Source organism: Chrysemys picta, chromosome 6, assembly GCF_011386835.1.
Source record: "Chrysemys picta bellii isolate R12L10 chromosome 6, ASM1138683v2, whole genome shotgun sequence".
NCBI classification, from domain to species: Eukaryota; Metazoa; Chordata; order Testudines; family Emydidae; genus Chrysemys; species Chrysemys picta.
This window is the reverse complement of record NC_088796.1, coordinates 6884774-6902935: the sequence shown is the minus strand read 5'-3', so window position 1 is coordinate 6902935 and position 18162 is coordinate 6884774. Positions and strand designations below refer to the sequence as shown.

General features: G+C 46.2%; 1 protein-coding gene across 15 annotated transcripts in view; it reads left to right on the top strand.

Moving 5' to 3' along the window:
* The window catches only part of CELF4 (CUGBP Elav-like family member 4), an 874489-nt gene that overhangs the window by 256823 nt on the left and 599504 nt on the right, over positions 1-18162 (top strand). The gene's annotated exons all lie outside the window — the stretch shown is intronic.

Below are 18162 nucleotides of genomic sequence, written 5' to 3'. Positions count from 1 at the left end.
TTTTCTGGGCTTTTCTCCATCTGCCCACTGACGCTTTGCCCTGATGTTTCCCCTTGCATCAACCCTTTGTCGCCTACGGTTGGGTTTGTGCGACACGGCTAGGGCCAAACTTGTGGGGCATGATGTCAGAGGATGACCCAAAAGGAGGGATGCAAGGAAAATTATTAGTGAAAGGATATTTCCAATAGGATTTATGTGTAATGTAGAGTCACGGAGCTTTAAAACGTCACTTCTCCGGCATGGTATTTCCTTCCGTGCAGTGACGATTCCATTCGATTCCAGCATTTGGATGCTACATTCATAGGTACGTAGATAGACTGAATATCATTGACACCCTGTAAAAATAAGGTGCACCCTTCCTGCAGGAAGCAGTTATGTTGAGATTCCAGGACCGTACAGAAATTAATATTTTCTAGGTCTTCCATTCCTCAATTCATCGAGGTTGCCTGTCCCAATCCAGTCTAGTGACTGGAAGCTGAGAACTATCTGGTGGTAGCTCGATAGCTTTTGTGAAACAAACCAAGTGATATTAGTCCAGTAATGTCCGCATCACAATAAACAGCCCCACACTTGGCCCCTAACTGAAAGTCTAAGCTGAGAAGGCCCAGGCCGGACTGATCCTGCAATGACTATTATCCTCTCACTACTAACAGTGGGTTCCTGCATGACAGGGTTCAGGTGTAACCCACTGATCCGTACGTATGGCACATCCCCCTCTGTGCCTGATTCACACAGGCTATGAATCTGCTGTAGGGCTCAGTTGCTGCTCCTGGTTCTGTACCTCAAGCTGAAGAGGTAGATGGTTTTAGTTCTGGAGCTCTCTGGTTCAAGCTTCATTGCTGGCCAAGACTGTGGTCATCCCATTGGCAAGGTGGCGTGGAGAAGCTTTTGCTGCATGTGTTCTGTTCGTTACTGGGGCTGCCATCCTAGCACCATTCTCCAGCAATAAATGAGCCAACAAACATTTTTTTAAAACAGAGAAATGTCTAAGTTCCTGGCCTGCTAAACGCGTGGGCTGAAGAATGGAGAGAACAAATTCAGAACCTTGCAATATCTGACAGAGTCCCCCCAAAACATTTACACCCCAATATTAGAGATGATATTCCATCCAAATTCCAGGCCTGATCCTGAATTATGATCTGAATGTCATGACCCGGATACACTAGTGTAAACCTGTGTAACTGCACTGTAGCCAATGGAGCAATGCCTTTACACCAGCTGAGAATCTGGCCCCTTGTTTCTTTCGTGAGCCAAACCAAACTTCCCCAAACTTGAGGGTTCCAATTTGGCTCTGAATCCAAAAAGCTTCCTGTATTCTGGAGGGAATGTTACAGCTCTATGTAGATATTCAGTTCAGATTCAAATCTGAGCTGTGAAATAGGATATGGATTGGGGTTGTTTGGGTTGAATGCACCTTTACCTAATATTTGAAGAAGGAAGGAAGTTTAAGTGTTCTAAAGAGTTCCTGTGTTGTTCTGTTTGATTTTGTAACTTGTGCATAGCCCTTTCTCTCTGTGTCACTCCCGTCCTCCTGCACACACAATCAATGACATTTTCAGGAACATTTTGGTTGTCTTTAACATCTGAGCATCTCATAACAAGGTCTCAGACTGTGGGAAGGAGTGTAAAAGAGCAAGAGTTTGGCCAGGGTAACTAACTCTCTCTTTAATGAGCCCCTTGCAAATTCTCCTTGCATACTTACAGACACCCCCGCAGTTACTTAAATGGGTCTTATTGGTCACCGGGTCCGGAGGTCACCCCACAGAATGGGTTTGTTAAAAATAGGAACGAGGGTTCAAGACACGGGGTCAAGAGAGATTAATTGAAAAATCTTCTGCAGGCCTGACATCATCTGTGGAATCCGCAGCGCCCAGACGCTTCCAGCTGCTCCTGGGTTCCTCGCGAATGTAAATGAATGGCTCTCTTTGTGACAGCTTGGTGGTTTCCAGTCTGGGTTTTCTTTTCCTTTGTCTTTTTTTTTCTACAGCAGAATGGAGGGTGGTGGAGTGACAAGTGTTGAGTGTGTGGGGGTGTATCCATCCTACTACCCAGTTTGCAGGTGACCCTGCATTCAAAGCAGGATCACATGGTATCAAAGCACAATGCAACCGCATACAGCAATGCAAAGTTGCAGCTGCTGACCTGGCTTTCCACAAGCCATGATGAATATCATTGCTGGGAATTCACCTAGGGCACGGCTGTGCAAGCAAACAGCCATGGCTCATCTTGGGAAGTTCTCCATATGGGCAATCAGAGTTCCAATGGCCCCTGAAGAATCTAACCAGGGCCAGTTATTCGGTGGTGCCTAGAGGCAAACGAGATCAAGGCCCCATTGTGCTAAGTGCTGTACAAATGCTTAGTATGTGTCTCTGTCCCAATGTTCTTACGGTTTAAATAAACAAGAAAGACAAAGGGGGTCTTATCTCTGTTGGGCACGTTTAACGGACAGGTGAAGTGACTTGCCCAAGATCACACAGCGGGTCTGTGGCAGAGCTGGGAACTGAACTGAGATCTCTTGAGTGCTAGTCTAGCACCCTAATGACAATCCAACCTTCTTCAGTCTGTGTTGGGCCATGCCACTTGGGGAGTGTTTAGCTGGGTGTATGTCATTTGGTTCCGGGCTCACCTCTGCTATTGGGGTGAAAATGTGGGCAAACATATATATATACACTGGGGTCCCATACACAAGAGTATGAATTTATTCTCTCCCCTTTCTTCAGCATGTGCATTTGGCAGGACAGGCACTTCCATAACAACAGTGTCATTAATTCAAAGCCTCTATCAGTCCAAGGCACGGAGCTAGGGTGACCAGACAGCAAGTGTGAAAAATCGGGACAGGGGGTGGGGAGCAATAGGAGCCCATATAAGAAAAAGACCTAAAAATCGGGACTGTCCCTATAAAATAGGCACATCTGGTCACCCTACACGGAGCTGAGCCTTGCCCAGTCCGTCTACACAGCCCCAACATTCAGCCGCCTGCTCCATCCCCAATCTCTGGGGCTGCTGCCGTAGATCATTTATTTATTTTAAAAAATTATTAGGCGTTGAGGATCTAAAATTGTTGCTGCCTGCACAGCTCTAAAAATAATATTAATCGGTACCCGGGGACCACTTTGATTTTGGCTGCATGAGGAAGTTTAGCAGCAAAAGAGAAAGGAGAGGCCGTGTCGACGCATAGATCTCTATAACTAGGATGCTGCGTCTGCAGCCTCCCAGCAAGTTTAGAAACCCATTAGAAAGTTTAGTTCTCATTGTACCTCTCTGGCTGTTTCCTTGGTGTAAGCATCTCTGCCTTACTACAGGCCCTACCCAGCAATCTCTCTTTGGCTACTTAGTGTCGTGTTGTCACAAGGACTATGCCAAAGGGGCGATAATGTTGGTCCTGCTAGTGAAGGCAGGGGGCTGGACTTAATGACCTTTCGGGGTCCCTTCCAGATATATATATATAATGATTGGTGAGTGGTTTCATCTTGCTCCGCTGGAAGAGCAGTTATACCATAGAAGCAGCTGTGGTCTGAGTACTGGGAGCCGGGAGTTTGAATTCTGACCTGAACTCTGGTACTCACCCCTCTTCGCTTGGGATTTTAGCCCAGTGAAAGCAGCCGGTCTGTGTGCACTACCAACAGCAGGGCAGTATACCAGCTGGGAAGGAGGTGATGTGGCCATCGGAGCAGTTGCACCAGAAAGTGGTCTAAAGGTTTGGTGGAGAGGCCAAGAGAGGGGAGTGGTTTGGAGAAAAGCAGGTGTGGTTGAGACCTAGCGAGTTAGGGAAAAGCCCAGATGCATCTGGACTTGACCCTTCGACTGTTGGGAAATTTGCCTGTGACCATTGAATCCCACTCAGCAATCTGATAGGTTGAAAATTTTGAGGGATTTTACGGACACCTTTTCTGGGGTATGAATACATGTTTGGAATTACTTGGTGCCTGCTCTTTCTGCTCACAAACTGGTTCCCTCCGTTCTGTCTGTAGAATGTGTCAGGACATCTTCATCTTCAGTCTAAATTCCTTGAGTCCAGGGATGAACCTAACCCTCTGTGGCTTTGCGTTCAGCATTTACTATAATGGCCAAGACTTCAACCAAGAGTCTCATGGTCCTTGGAGAGCTGCTGTAACAGCTGAATCAAGAGTCTATGATGGTAACGCTTAACTCTTATATACCATCCATCCAGATGCCAGTGCACTTTACAAAGGAGGTTAAGTAGCGTCATCTTCATAGTAGAGTTGGGGAAATTGAAGCACAGAGCGGTTACGTGATTTTCCCAGGATCGCACAGCAGTATAGTAGCAGAGCTAGAGACAAAATCAAGGTCCTCCCGACTCCCAGTCATGTGTCCTATCTACAAGACAATGCTTTTCCGCCTTGACCTAGAGAGCAACCCTCTGGCTCAATTGCTCGGGGAGGTGCCAAGAGTTGTCTAAGCAGGAAGTCACTCTTCTTGCATATCTTATCATGCCTCCTTGAGCATCCCCCTTTGTCCTTTTCCATTCAAATGGAGAGACTGTAAATCTGTTTAAGTAACATGATAATGACCGACAGAATGGTTATGATGTCACTAAAATGAGCTATATATAACCAACCTAGTGTATTAGCGGGAGCGGAGAAGACAAGGAGATGGGTGAGGAGAAGGGGGGTGGAGTGCTTTGAGTTAAATACAGCTGTTTATTAACTACCAACTCTGAGGCAGTACTTAAGGGAAAACAGCTCAAGGGGCCACTGGCTCGGTTGCAGCAATACCCTCCCCCCCCCCCTTTTTTTTTTTTTTTGCTGATGTATAAGAAGTTTAATTTTAATATTGAAGGGTTGTTTTTTTTTTTTCAGTCTAGGCACAAGGGGCCTAGGCTGTCTGATCGGTTTCACTGACATAGCACAATGGAGATGCTGCTCAGAGATATTAAAGCCTGGTATTATCAGCTCAGTAGTGTAATATTATTTTCATCTCCTCCTCAATAGATTGTCCCTGCAGTGACACGCTGCCAAAGTTAAATGAATGAACGGACCCAGAGAGGCTCCCTGAACACCGAGCTAGGGGAATGAAATAAATAAAGGAGAGAGAGCGCCAATGTCAAACGCTAACGGGCACACGGGATGCGGGAGGTTGTCGACTCTCTCCTCCTGGCCGTTCACAGGTGCCACAGTAAGTCAATAGGAGGTGGGTTTGTGGCTTTGGCGAGGCTGGAGCTAAATTGCCCTTGAACCGGCGGGATAGTGCTGTTAGCTGGGTGAACAAGTGAGTAAACAACATGGCACGAATAGGCCCCCCCCTGCTGTAAATGATCACTTCAACGTATCCTTCCGTGGTTGGAGAATGGAAGAATTCTGTAGAGCTGTAACATAATGACGCAAGCCAAGGAGGTAGAAGATGAACTCAGGAGACTTGGCTTCAGCTCCTGGCTCTGTCATAGGAACCTCGTGTGACCTTGGGAGAGAGCCAAAGGGTACGTCTACCCTGCAAACGGAGGTGTGACAGCAGCATGGGTGGACGTACCCGAGCTAGCTTTGATCTAGCCAGCTTCAACAACTATAACAGTGACGCTACAATAACATGGGTAGTGCACGCCTGGGCCTCTGGGGGGTATATGCTTGAGTAGCTAGTCCGTGCTGCGCTGGTTTCACTACTATTATCATTGGAGTGAGCTAGATCAAAGCTAGCTCGGGTTGGTCTACACATGCTGTAGTCCCATCTCTGCTTGTTGCGTAGTGTCACAGGGTCAGCGCAGGCTCTCCCACTTTTGTGCCTGCACCCTGTGTTCAGGCTGGTATAATAAAGAGTGTTCACTCCTTCTTTTGTTGGATCCACCCCAGTGCCTTTATTTACAGTGCTTGTGCAGTTCCCAGATCCCCCAACAGTTAGTGCCCCAGAGACCCTCCCCAGGGTCTCCTGGCCCTTGAGGCTTCCTTGTTGGCAAGGAGACAGAGATACTGCCCTCCTGTCTCCTCCCAGGCTAGCCTCCCCACTGAGGTTTGCCCAGGGCTTTTAGAGCCCTCTCCTGCCCCAGCCCAGCTGTCACTAGTTAGACCAGCATGTTCGTCTGAGCCAGCCCTCTTTAGGGCTTGCAGCTGGGCTCCCTGCTGAGTACCTGCATCTCTGCACCAGAGAGCAAGCTGCAGCCAGCATTTTGGCAGGGTTTTAAAGAGGGTTTTACCCCTGCCCTGCCACATGTAGATGTATCCTTAATCTCCCTGTTCCTCAGTTCCCCACCGGCAAAATGGGGCTAATACTATTTACCTCCCTTGCAGGGTAGTTGTGGTGAGACTACATTTATTAATGTTTATGAGGTACACAGATGACACTCTGGTGGGGCCTACATGAATGTATAAACAGTCAGACATCCTTATTCTGTCCAACTTCAGTGGGATTTTTTTGCTGTGTAGGTACTGAGTTAAACACCGAGGAAGGACCTCTATGTTTGGCCCTATAGCAAAAGTACTGTGAATTGCAATGTTTTGGTCCATTGTTGCTATATACTACTTTGACCTTTTAAAAAGACCAACTCTATAGGCAACTGATTTTGCTGAGCCTGTAGGTGGTCCCTTAAGGCAAGCTTTACTTACATACTTGATTACTCATTGTGATTAATCTAACCCAGGGACACTCATTTCAAAGTGTTTCCAGATTCTTATCATCGGCCCCTTTTTCAAACACCGAGCACCTCCTGCAGCCCATTAGAGAGGCCTGTCCCCATTTTAGATTTCATCAATCTCAGCTGAACTAAGCAAACCAGTCTCTTTTTCCTTTCAGTTGCATAGTCCAAGCTGTGTGCCTGCTGCCCTCAGTTGGAGAAATCATCTGCCTGACGATTCTAGGCTCATCGCTACAGCCAGGACCTGGCAGGCATAACTCATTAAAGATGCATCTAACAAAACCCAGACCCAGAGAGGAGCTGATTGGTGTTTCATCCATTGCAAACAGGTCTTGCACCTCATCAGCCAGTCAGGAAAACCAGCAGAGAAAGGGCCCACTTAACTAATTAAGTCTTCATGAGCCACTCTCCGGGCTGCGAACAACAATCTGCTGTTCTGACAGTCCATCCCAAACAAAAAGCAAAACAAAGAAAAACCCTTGAACTCTTCCTTAGAAACCATTCAAATTCATATTATTCATCGGTAGAACCAATAAATATCTCAGACGGTGCCCAGGGTCCCGTGAGAAACAGGACTCTATTTCGCTTTCATGTGGCAACGACTGATATCATGCGATAGCTGCCACTGTGCTCCAGACAGAGCAGTGACATCAGCAGACCCATCATTTTTGCTGCCTTGTGAGTGATGCCCTTGGAGGGCCTGTTGGGTACATTCTCTTTGCTTCCGGGAGTGGGCATTGATCAAGTTCCCTCTTGAGCTCAGGGTATTTGAGGCAGGACGGAGGCCAGTCTTTCAAACGCGCGAGTCTCTCCAAAAACTTGCAAAGATGACCTTTAAGCCGGTACTCGTAGATGTTAGTATATTTTTGGGTCAACTCATATCTGCCCTTTCCTTGCCAGTGCATCCCCCAAACATTTTGTGGAGTTAGATAATGTAGTTACTGTGCTAAATAATACACAGCAGCAAAGGGAGATGGAGATCAAGGTACATGGGATGGGAGGAGGGGCAGATGTTTTTAGATGAGATTTGAAAAGTGATGCAGAATCAATGCGGTACGGAAATAGTAAGAGGCTGTTGCAGAGCGGAGGGGCTGCAGATAGAAAGGGTCTAATCCCAACACTGGCCAGAGTCTATTAAAGGACACAAGGAGCCTAGTTCCATAAAGGGGTGAGGGATAGCTCAGTGGTTTGAGCATTGGCCTGCTAAACCCAGGGTTGTAAATTCAATCCTTGAGGGGGCCATTTAGGGAGTTGGGGCAAAAATCTGTCTGGAGATTGGTCCTGCTTTGAGCAGGGGGTTGGACAACTAGATGACCTCCTGAGGTCCCTTCCAATCCTGATATTCTATGAAAGGGACAGTCTTTTCATTATGTGTATACAGTCTCTAGCACAATGGGACTCTGATCCCTGGTGGAGGCCTCGAGGTGCTACCATAACGCAAATAAATAATAATGAGCAGAAATCGATGAAGTTGGTTGAGTCCAGAGGTGGTCCTAAATAGAAGGAGGGTAATGCTGATCTTTAGCAAACCACCAGGCAGCCAAGGTATGAGCTATGCCCAGGAGATGTTATAGAGACAACGTGGGTGAGGCAATTTCTTTTATTGGACTTACGTCTGTTGAGGAGAGAGTCAAGCTTATACAGAGCTGCTCTTTAAATCTGTGTACGATCAAAAGCTTGTGTCTCTCACTAACAGAAGTTGGTCCAATAAAAGATATCACCTTATGCCTCTTGTCTCTCTAATATCCTAGGGACCAACATGGCTACAATAACACTGCATACAGAAGAACTTAGTAAGGAAATAGTGCTCATTAGGTCTGCAAAGCAATTTGAGCAACCCAGTATTCAAATGGGATACTTGACGCATGCCTGTATTGCAGGCTTTAGGTATCCATAGATATAGACAGCCAGCAGCTATTTGGTAAGATTAGCGATTCAAAGGCCCAGACAGAGCTCATGGACAGCATGAGGAATACGGAATCTTTTTCTGATAAATTCATACTTCTGCCCCCTCCAATTACCCTGGTATCACTTCATAGCGTGTTCAAAAGAAGGGATAGCTTGAAGAAACTGACACGCCTTGTGATGTGTGTATGCTAGTAATGTGGATGGCATATTTTTGCCATCTCCTACATACTCTCGTTCCTGCCCCATCCCCTGCAAAGAGGAGTAAAAGTGAGAAGGCCTTATAGAATTTAAAAGAACAATGCTAATTTTTAGGTAGGATTTTTATTGTTGTTTGGTTTTGTGTGGTTTGGTTTGGTTTCTGTTTTTTTAACTAACCCATAGAATTTGATAGAAAATTATTCTTCTGATATAAAATTCCATAGGAGAGATAAAAATAAATAAACTTTCTAGACAGGTTTTCCTTCTCTATTAAAGTCGTTAGTAATTTAAATTTAATTTCTATAGAACCCTATTGGTCTCATCACAGTTAAACTCTGTAGGACTTGTCCAAATGGAAACCAGACAGATCCAGCATTTTAAACCCTTGAGCATATGGAGAGGTTCTTGCCAATGAGAACTATATTTGTTTCACTGATTCTTGTCCTAAAGTAAGAGCGTCTCTGTGATTCAGTTTGGTTTCCATTGGCTGCTGCAGAATTCATGCAGGCCTTGGAAGAGGAAAGGGAGAAGTAGGGAGTAAACAGGGATGTAATAGAATCATTGGCTGGTCCCAATCCAAAAGTGCTCACCCCGCAAAGTTTTGGCAGCAGTCGGCTTCTTTCAAACCACTCGAGAAGATTTTTGTCAGGGATCTCTTGTCCATTGGATACTTAGTGGAATAATAATGCTTAGCCTTTTGTAGCACTTGTTCAAAGCTCTCTGCAGGGACTAACTGATCCTCATGAGTCATAACACCCTTAGAATGTAGTTTAGTAACTACTATTATCCCCATTTCGCAGATGAGGAAACTGAGACAGGAAAGCAAAATGACTTGTGCAAGGCCTCACAGCAAGTGAGTGGCAGGGCTGGGGATAGGACACACAGCCTGTTAATAGCCAATCCAACGCACAGTCCTCCAGGCAGGGGTTCTCAACCTAGGATTTATGAGACCAACAGGGGTCACTGGGTTGCGACTCCACCGCTGTCTCCATACTGCTACATGGGAGAGGGAGCCTGGCTGGATGGGAGGGGACTGTCTTGATGTGTGAACGGTTGAGCCCGGCTGCTCCAGACCTTGCTGTCCGTAAATAGCACAGAGGCAGACACGCCTGAAGGGATGGCGGGATTCAGAGGAGGTGCAAAGCACACAGTGTAGGAGGAGAATTGTGATGTGCAGAAAGGTGCTTGTTGAGAGGGCGGGTGGGTGGTATTGGTGGTGGTTAGAACAGATGCTGCTGTTTTGTCGATCATCTGGTAGGGTTGATCTGGACCTCTCTGCCCTCGTTGTCTTCATTCTCATTCAGACCAGGAAGCAGCCACCCCCCTTTCACCGAAGACATTTCCTGAGCTTGCTAATCTTCCATGAAAGCAAGTGGGGTCACTCTCCACCTTTTTTCCTCATCTCGACAAGGCTTGTCCCCTAGAGAGCGAAGAAGAAAAGCACTTTCTTGTTGTCATCTGTGCAATTATCAGCTTTGAACAAGATGGCAATTTGTTGTTGTTGTTGATTTCCTTTGTTATGCAAATGTGCCGGCTCATTCTCCGAGCGCTTTTTTTTCCCTCCTCGAAGCAGCATAAAAAGGAATATTACACATTTAATTTCATGTTATCATTTGTTTCCCTCTGAGATTTCCTCCAGCCATTTTTCAGTCTCCTTCAGGCCAGTGGGAGCCGAGCAACGGTATTTTGAATTCTGACTTTGTCACTTCTATTTACTTTTTATCATAAAGGGGTATTGTCAATAGGTCTTATGTGGCTCCTATAAAACCATTTAGGAATTTAAACCACCACTAAAACACAGAATTTATGTCTCCTTTTATGATTTACGAGTCTAGTTTCTTAAACTCTACTTTTAATAGTCTACGCATTTATATTCAAGGCAATCAGCTAACATTCTGCATGAGCCTTAAAGTTACTAGTGCAAAAGTAAAGAGAATAAAAAGAGTATAACTGAGAGACATGGGCCCAAGCCACAATCTTCAGAATAGGGACTTCTCCAGAGTTTTGTGGTGCTGTGGTCTCTCACTTGGTTATGATCCATTTCTTCTATAATCTATGTCTCTCTCCAATTTGAAATTAAGTAGAGGTAGGAAATATTTATTGTCCAAATCTCAAATGGCTTCCAGGTCCCAAGGCACCCAGGAAGTTTAACCCTTCTCTTTCCTTCTGAGTCCACAAAACTGAACTGGAAATGGATCGAGAACAGGCTTTCTTATGATTTCTGCTCCTTTCTGCTTCCAGACAAGTGTTAAATATCAGAGGGGTAGCCGTGTTAGTCTGAATCTGTAAAAAGCAACAGAGGGTCCTGTGGCACCTTTAAGACTAATAGAAGTATTGCAAGTTTCAGGGTAGCAGCCGTGTTAGTCTGTATCCTCAAAAAGAACAGGAGTACTTGTGGCACCTTAGAGACTAACAAATTTATTAGAGCATAAGCTTTCGTGGGCTACAACCCACTTCTTCGGATGCATAGTATTGCAAGTCATCTGAAGAAGTGAGGTTCTGACCCACGAAAACTTATGCTCCCAATACTTCTGTTAGTCTTAAAGGTGCCACAGGACCCTCTGTTGCTTTTTACAGCCAAGTGTTAAATGCAGTAGGACTAGTCTTTGTACTGACATAACAAATAAATAAAAGAAAAAGAAGGGGGGAAATTAAATTGCTTAGACACTATGATAACCTAGAAAAACATAAAACAGACAGCCATTTTTTTGAACCTCAGGACAGGTTTTGAGTGTGATGGGGCAGCGTTCTCATTTACCTGACCAATAACCAAGGTCCTAGTGGGTTCAGACTCCGACATTTGTTGTGATGGAAGGGGATCCAAAGGAATTCAGCTTAATTCAGTTCCCTCCTTTATTATAGATAGAGGCCAGATTCCGCTCTCAGTTACGCCAGCATAAATCTGATGTAGTTTCATTGGGTCAGTAGAGTTATTCTGGATTTATACTGACACAACAGCAGAATCTGGTCCACTGCATAAAAATCATGCACCCAAAGGGTTACAAATTCCTCAACATTGCTCCCATGGCCAAACTCCTATGGTCTAGCATTGGCAACACACACACAGGCAACCTGGCAGGGCACGCGGGACCCAAGAGTTGGGTATTCATTACAGAGCACTTCGGGGAGAGGATCTCTCTTTACTGCACATGATTTTATGCATGGGGATTCTGAAAAATCATATATTGGTCTGGTTCAGGAGATATGGGTGTGGGCGAGGGTGTGTTGGAAAATGTCCAAAGAAGAAGACTCCAAAGACTTAAATCAGAGCACATATTAGGGTGGCCAAAGTGGGCTCCATGGGACATATGCAGCCCACAAAATCAGTTGTACATTCCTGCCTGAGCACAGCTGCAGGGTGTTCAGTTCTATCTTGGTCCTCATACAGGCCTCATAACGGGACTATAGATGAAAGCACAGGGTAGGTTAAGAGACTTGCCCATCATCATACATAAACTCGGTGGCAGAGGTGGGAATTAAATTTAGGCCTGGTCCAGTGCCCTATCTGCTAGACCATCCTTCTGACCTGTAATTTGCCATGTTGGCAACTTTAGCCTGCTCAAGCTGCCCGTTCATATTCAAGTGAAAGGTCACTGCAACGTGCTTCATTGCACAACTATTCTGGGGCTTGTGATAAGTTGCCATGCAGCTGTCATGTGGGTAGAGTCTAGGTGCCCTTGTGCTATTTACTGTTCATTGTGTCATTCCCTGTGTCTGTTATTCTTAGCAGTGAGCAATACAATCTGTAGGGAAATGAATATATTGTTTTGTTTAGATCCTTTAATCCCTTTGTTTGCACTGTGTGTCCTTTTAACTGTGTGTTGCTGAGGGGTTTTTGACCGTCTGCACTGGAGAAAAGATACCGTAATGTGAAGGTTTACTGTGGTCTGTGCCTACGGATCTGTTAAACCTGTGAATTCTAAAATGAGGAAGGCTTTGATGTCTCCTCAGTGCTAGGAGGTAGGGATGGGCACAAGCCAGAATTTAGCCTCCGAACAACTTGCACTCTGGGGAAGTTCAGAGCTGGCTCCAGACATTGCAGCTGCCCCCTATCTCCGTGTAAGCGCCTGAATCAAAACTCCAGTTATGACCCTCCCACCCCACTGCTATCTACAACCCCCCCAACCCAAGGGAAAGTTTGGATCCAAACTGGGCACTGTGGGGTTGTCTCTAGTAGGGTATAGAGTGATTCTTAGTGGCAGGGAAGTGACATGAAGATCAGATCCACTTGAGCCGTGTAGTTGTGATCAGCTTCTACCATCACAAGCGTAGGCTTTTTGTGTTTCCCACCCCGTCACGTATGCCCCCCAGGAGATTTCACAATCTGACCTTCTGGTGACGTTGCTTCTTTATCCTGGCAGCTGAAGACCTTATAATAATAATAATTAATGGAGATATCCCATCTCCTAGAACTGGAAGGGACCTTGAAAGGTCATTGAGTCCAGCCCCCTGCCTTCACTAGCAGGACCAAGTACTGATTTTGCCCCAGATCCCTAAGTGGCCCCCTCAAGGACTGAACTCACAACCCTGGGTTTAGCGGGCCAATGCTCAAACCACTGAGCTATCCCTCCCTTGCCCAACTTGTCCCTAGTGTGAATCCATTGACTTCAGTATCTCCACTCGATTAATGTCATTGCGGTTACACCAGGGACGGCTTTGAGTCAGTGTGTGCAAAGTGGGACCAGGAATTCTAACCATTCCTGTCTGTGCCTTTAAAGGAGTCGAGCCATTCTCTAGACCTCAGGTCCCATAGTACGGGGCCTGAGCTGGTTCTGTGCACAGTACACACATGGCCGGTGCTGCTTACCAAAAATAGGTCACAACTGCCAGTGTATGTACAGCAATGAGGCTGTTCTTTGCCGTATCCAGGGCTCCCCTGGTGAATCCCTACTTCAGATCTTGCACCGCCAATCACAAGCGCTACAGAGAAATGCCTTCACCAGGGACTAGCCATTCCCTTCCCTCAAGAGACAGTATCATTTAGGTTCTGAGGCCTTCACCAGCTACTTTTCCAAGAGTGACTGGTGCGGATCATCCTCGTCTCTTGGAAGCTCCGATGAGAAGCAGCAGCTGCAGCTTACGGGGGGGGGGGGAGAGGGAGCTTTCCTCTTAGAACGCTCAGAATTATTAACCAAGCCACATTTGAAATGCCACTGACTCACCTGGGGTAGACAGGGATCAAAAGCAAATGAGCAGCTAATATCCATGTGGTATTTCCTGAGCAGGAAGCCATTTAGATCACATTAGTTTCTGACATATTGAAAGTAATAGTAAAAAAAAAAGTTGAATGTTCTTAGTTCTGTGAGATACACAAGTGCAAGGTAAGCCAGAGATTTGCATTCCGAGGAGGAGAGCACAGGTGAGGTCTCAGACTGAAACTAGGTGACATCAGTGCAAGATATGTACTTGAGGGTGCTTGCTGTTACTTTCGGTAGCTCCCTTCTACTGACCCCTACCTCCACAGGGTGGACAATTGAAATTCCTCCTGAGAGGCAACATCATGGGTGGAAGACGACACCCACTGGTCTCATGGCTTTACAGAGCTCATCAGAGTTTTCTGAAGCCCTTTCTGCCTGAGAAACCTCTCAGCTGGGGCAATTAAACACTGGCACACACACAAGTCCTTGTGATGGCAAATCCATTGGAAACCATGTTTGAATCCTTGTGAATTGATTCTCTCATTGCAACTTCTTGAACTGTAATCCGGAGAGGCAGGGAGAAAGAGAGACATATTGTTTTCCATTTACCTGTGGGATAAATTGCCAAGACCTATGAGAGCTATGGTCCTTTGGTTAAGACATTGGACTGGGACTCAGGAGATCTCTTCAATTCCTGGTTCTCCCGTGGGCTGCCTAAGTGGCCTTGGACACATCGCTCGGTTTCTCTGTGCCTTGGTTCCCCATCTATAAAACTGAGATAATGCTTGCTTTCTTCCAGTTTTTTTTCTATTTATATTGGAAGCCCTTTAGAGGAGGAGCTCTTTCTTGCTATGTGTTCTTTGGGCCCCTGAACGTGGTTAGGGAATTACGCCAATGCATAATAATAGTAACTGGTCAGTGTGCAGGACCCCCTAGGGCTTTGATCGTTGAGTTGGTGGGGTGGAGTTTGATGAGCTTGTGCCTCTGTTGTTTACATTGTTACAAAGTGATGTGCCACGGCGCAATAATATTACATTGTAACATGGCAAGACAAGGTCATGTGACTGCGGTGAGCGGGTTTGGTCCTGCGTGACAAGCCTTTTTAGGCAAAAACATGACTTCTAGTTTGTAATTCCACTCTCATAAGGACTGAGGAGACCTGGCACCCGACTCTGCCCCCAGTTGCTTTGAGCCAGTTAAAAATCACAGTAGATCTCCCTAACGGCTAAAACCGAGTGAACCAGATACATCTTTGACCTCCTGAGGTCCCTTCCAATCCTGATATTCTATGATTCTATGATCTTCACTCTGCAAAGTGGCATTCAGCAAAGAACTATCCTGTGACATGGAGCATCACTGAAAAAGACCCCCCCCCCAGTCTCATTGCTCTACAGAGCTCCTCCGAGTTTTCTGGAGCCCTTGCTGCCTTAAGACATGTGTTGCCATCCAAGGTGTGATTGCAGCATGCATAGACGTTGCAGAAATAGCTTTGGTCTAGCTAGCTCAGATAACAACAGTGAAGCCGCGGCAGCATGGGCTAGCTAACTGAGTATGAACCCAGGGTTCTGGGCAGGTTTTGACAGCCTGTGCTGCTGTGGTTTCACTGCTATTGTCATTGGAGCTAGCTAGATCAAAGTTAGCTCGAGTACGTCTACACATAGACTCATAGACTACCAGGGCTGGAAGGGACCTCAGGAGGTATCTAGTCCAACCCCCTGCTCAAAGCAGGACCAATCCCCAACTAAATCACATCTCTCGCTGCAGTGTCGACACACCCTTAGAAACATCTAAGCTGGGACAAATAGACACTAGCACGCTCCAATCCCTGTGGTGGCTAATTCATTGTAAACCAGAGCTGAGCCTTCCTTCATTGACTTTCTCAGTGCAACTCCTTCCTGGCCATAAGCTGAGTGAGGTGCAAAGGTGCAACCGGAACAGTAGTTCCAGTTCCTAGCCCCTGGCCAAGCATTGCATTTTGCTGACTCAAACACTGGTATTTTCAGGGGTTTATGAACAGTCTCAAACTCACTGGTAATGAACCATGTGCTAATGCCCTAGTCTATTTCCCCCCTTCTCTTCACATTAATTTCCAAAAAAGCATGGCTGATTTTGTAATGAGCTACACAACTGTCTCTCAATTAAACCAAATTTTACTGCTCCTCAGTTGAGGTTGAGTGGCGTGATGGCTTAATTTTAATGAAGGACCAGCACACTATAAAATCTACAATAATTCTTCACCAGTTTCATAAAACCCTGGTTCCCAAACTGCTATCTGTGCAGGAGTTGCTGCCACCGAGCTCTTAAGGATGTTAATGGCGCTGCATAGACCTGTTGAAACAAAACCAGCCTTGAGGTTGTAGAGGTTTGGGATTTCCAAGCCAAGCATGAGGGTCACCTTTTAATCACAACACATGTCTAACCTCTGCCATTGTGCTGGGGGCTTATCTTTTGTCTGAGGCTGCATCTTCCTCATTGTATCCAATCGTGTGCCCGGGTGAATGCCTATGAATATACAAGTAGGTGGCTGGTGTAGAAGGGAGATTGGTTTAACTACATGACAGGTCTGCCATAAGTATGGAAGTGGAGGTCTCAGAATCCTGCAGTAGGAGCGACTTTGTTTAAGGAGATGTCTGAATGCAAAAATCCAAACTGTATTTCTAACTCTTTTTGAGTCTCTTCCACCTCTATTAATGTTGCTTCAGGGCATTCTAGTGTCCACACCCGTCCAGTCATTCTCTGTCTCTTACCCAAACAGATCATTCCCTTTCCTAAATCTCTCTCTCTAATGATATCTCCATAGGTGCAAGGGGCTTCACCTCATTTTAGTCCCAACTGCTCTGTGCTCCTTTCTGGTTCCGTTCGGGGATCCCCAAATCTCATCACTTCATTGGGCCAGTTATAATCATCTCGTCTGACCTCCTCTACAACACAGGCCAGAGAATTTGGCCCGGTAATTCCTGCATTTGTCCTCACTGCACCCAGTCTCCATGGCGCCCTCTGTAAAGTTATCTGAGCATTTAGTCATTGTAGCAATGGTACCAAGTGATGACAATTAAAGGCTCCTTTCTAGCCTCCTCTTTCCAGAAAAATCTCTCCTGCTTCCCTTATACCTGAATTGGGTAACACAAGTCACGCTCCTCAGTGAGTCACAAAACCCTCTGAACGTGGATCAAAACCTGGTGGGGTGTTTGATCCTCTCCTAGAGCAACGTGGATATTTTGTATCTTCGGGACCTTCATGCCTATTGGCCATGAGCGTTTTAGAGACGCCCCCAGCAGCTTATGTATGTTACATCTCTGTTAACACTAGGCAAGCCCAAACCTTTCTCCTTCCTTCCCCTTCTCTTATTCTCTCTCTCTTAATATGAAGCAACCATTGCTATGCTTTAAATCAGAGAAACTGACAGCAGGCGCCACACACGCTGTCGTAAAATGCCATAAATCATGGTGAGGAGCCATCCTGGGTCAAGCCGAGATGTTCTGAATTGCGAAATCGTCCCGAAGCACTACTGACTGTTACTCATCCATCACATGGTGGCAGCGGCAGGAGTGCACGCGGCTGGCTGAATGTCACATGGCTGTCATGGCTCCGAATCTTAAATTCACTGAAAAAAAAAATCCTCCAGGAACCTTGGGAGAGTAGAAAAGCCTTGTGCTGGAGATGTAAGTGCAAGCAAACACACGCTGGACACCAAGGCTTGGGGCAAAGCATGAGACTTTGTGTAAGTATTAGGAACCCAGAAACCCGTGGGATCAAGTGGACTCGGGGCCTACTGAGTTGGCCTCTGAGCTGGGAAGGAGTCACAATCTCCTTCTCTCTAGGTGAAACGTAGGAGGCTAGTGAAACCCCCAAACTGGGCGGCCGCGGGACGGTAAAAGTACAATCTGAGAAGACTGTAGCTACCTGCTGCCCCTTGAAGTGAACCCCACTAGTTTGCCAGGGGTGTTAGCTGCAGTGAGGTGGGGACCACATTTCTCTCTACAACCACCCTCAGTGAATTCCTGACAGTGCTGCATGATATGACAGCTAGTGGTGTCTGTTCTTAGCTTACCATGGTCCTGTCAATGCATTTGAGGTCACTCAGGTTGTCCTAGCCCTTCAGCGTTGGGGTTCTCTCCAGACTGGGACAGGGACTAGGTCCTTCTGAGTTTAGGTATCTTATTTAAGGAACTCCTTCTCTGTAACACTCTCTGTGGCCACCTAGGCACTGTATAAGGCCTTTTTATTCATGCCAGTGCCTCTTTGGTCATTTGGCCTCCCTGAAGTCACTGGCTCTTCCTGCTAGAAAGATTTTCTTCTGCCCAAGTTTTGTTGGAGCAGTTGGTCTTTTGCTTT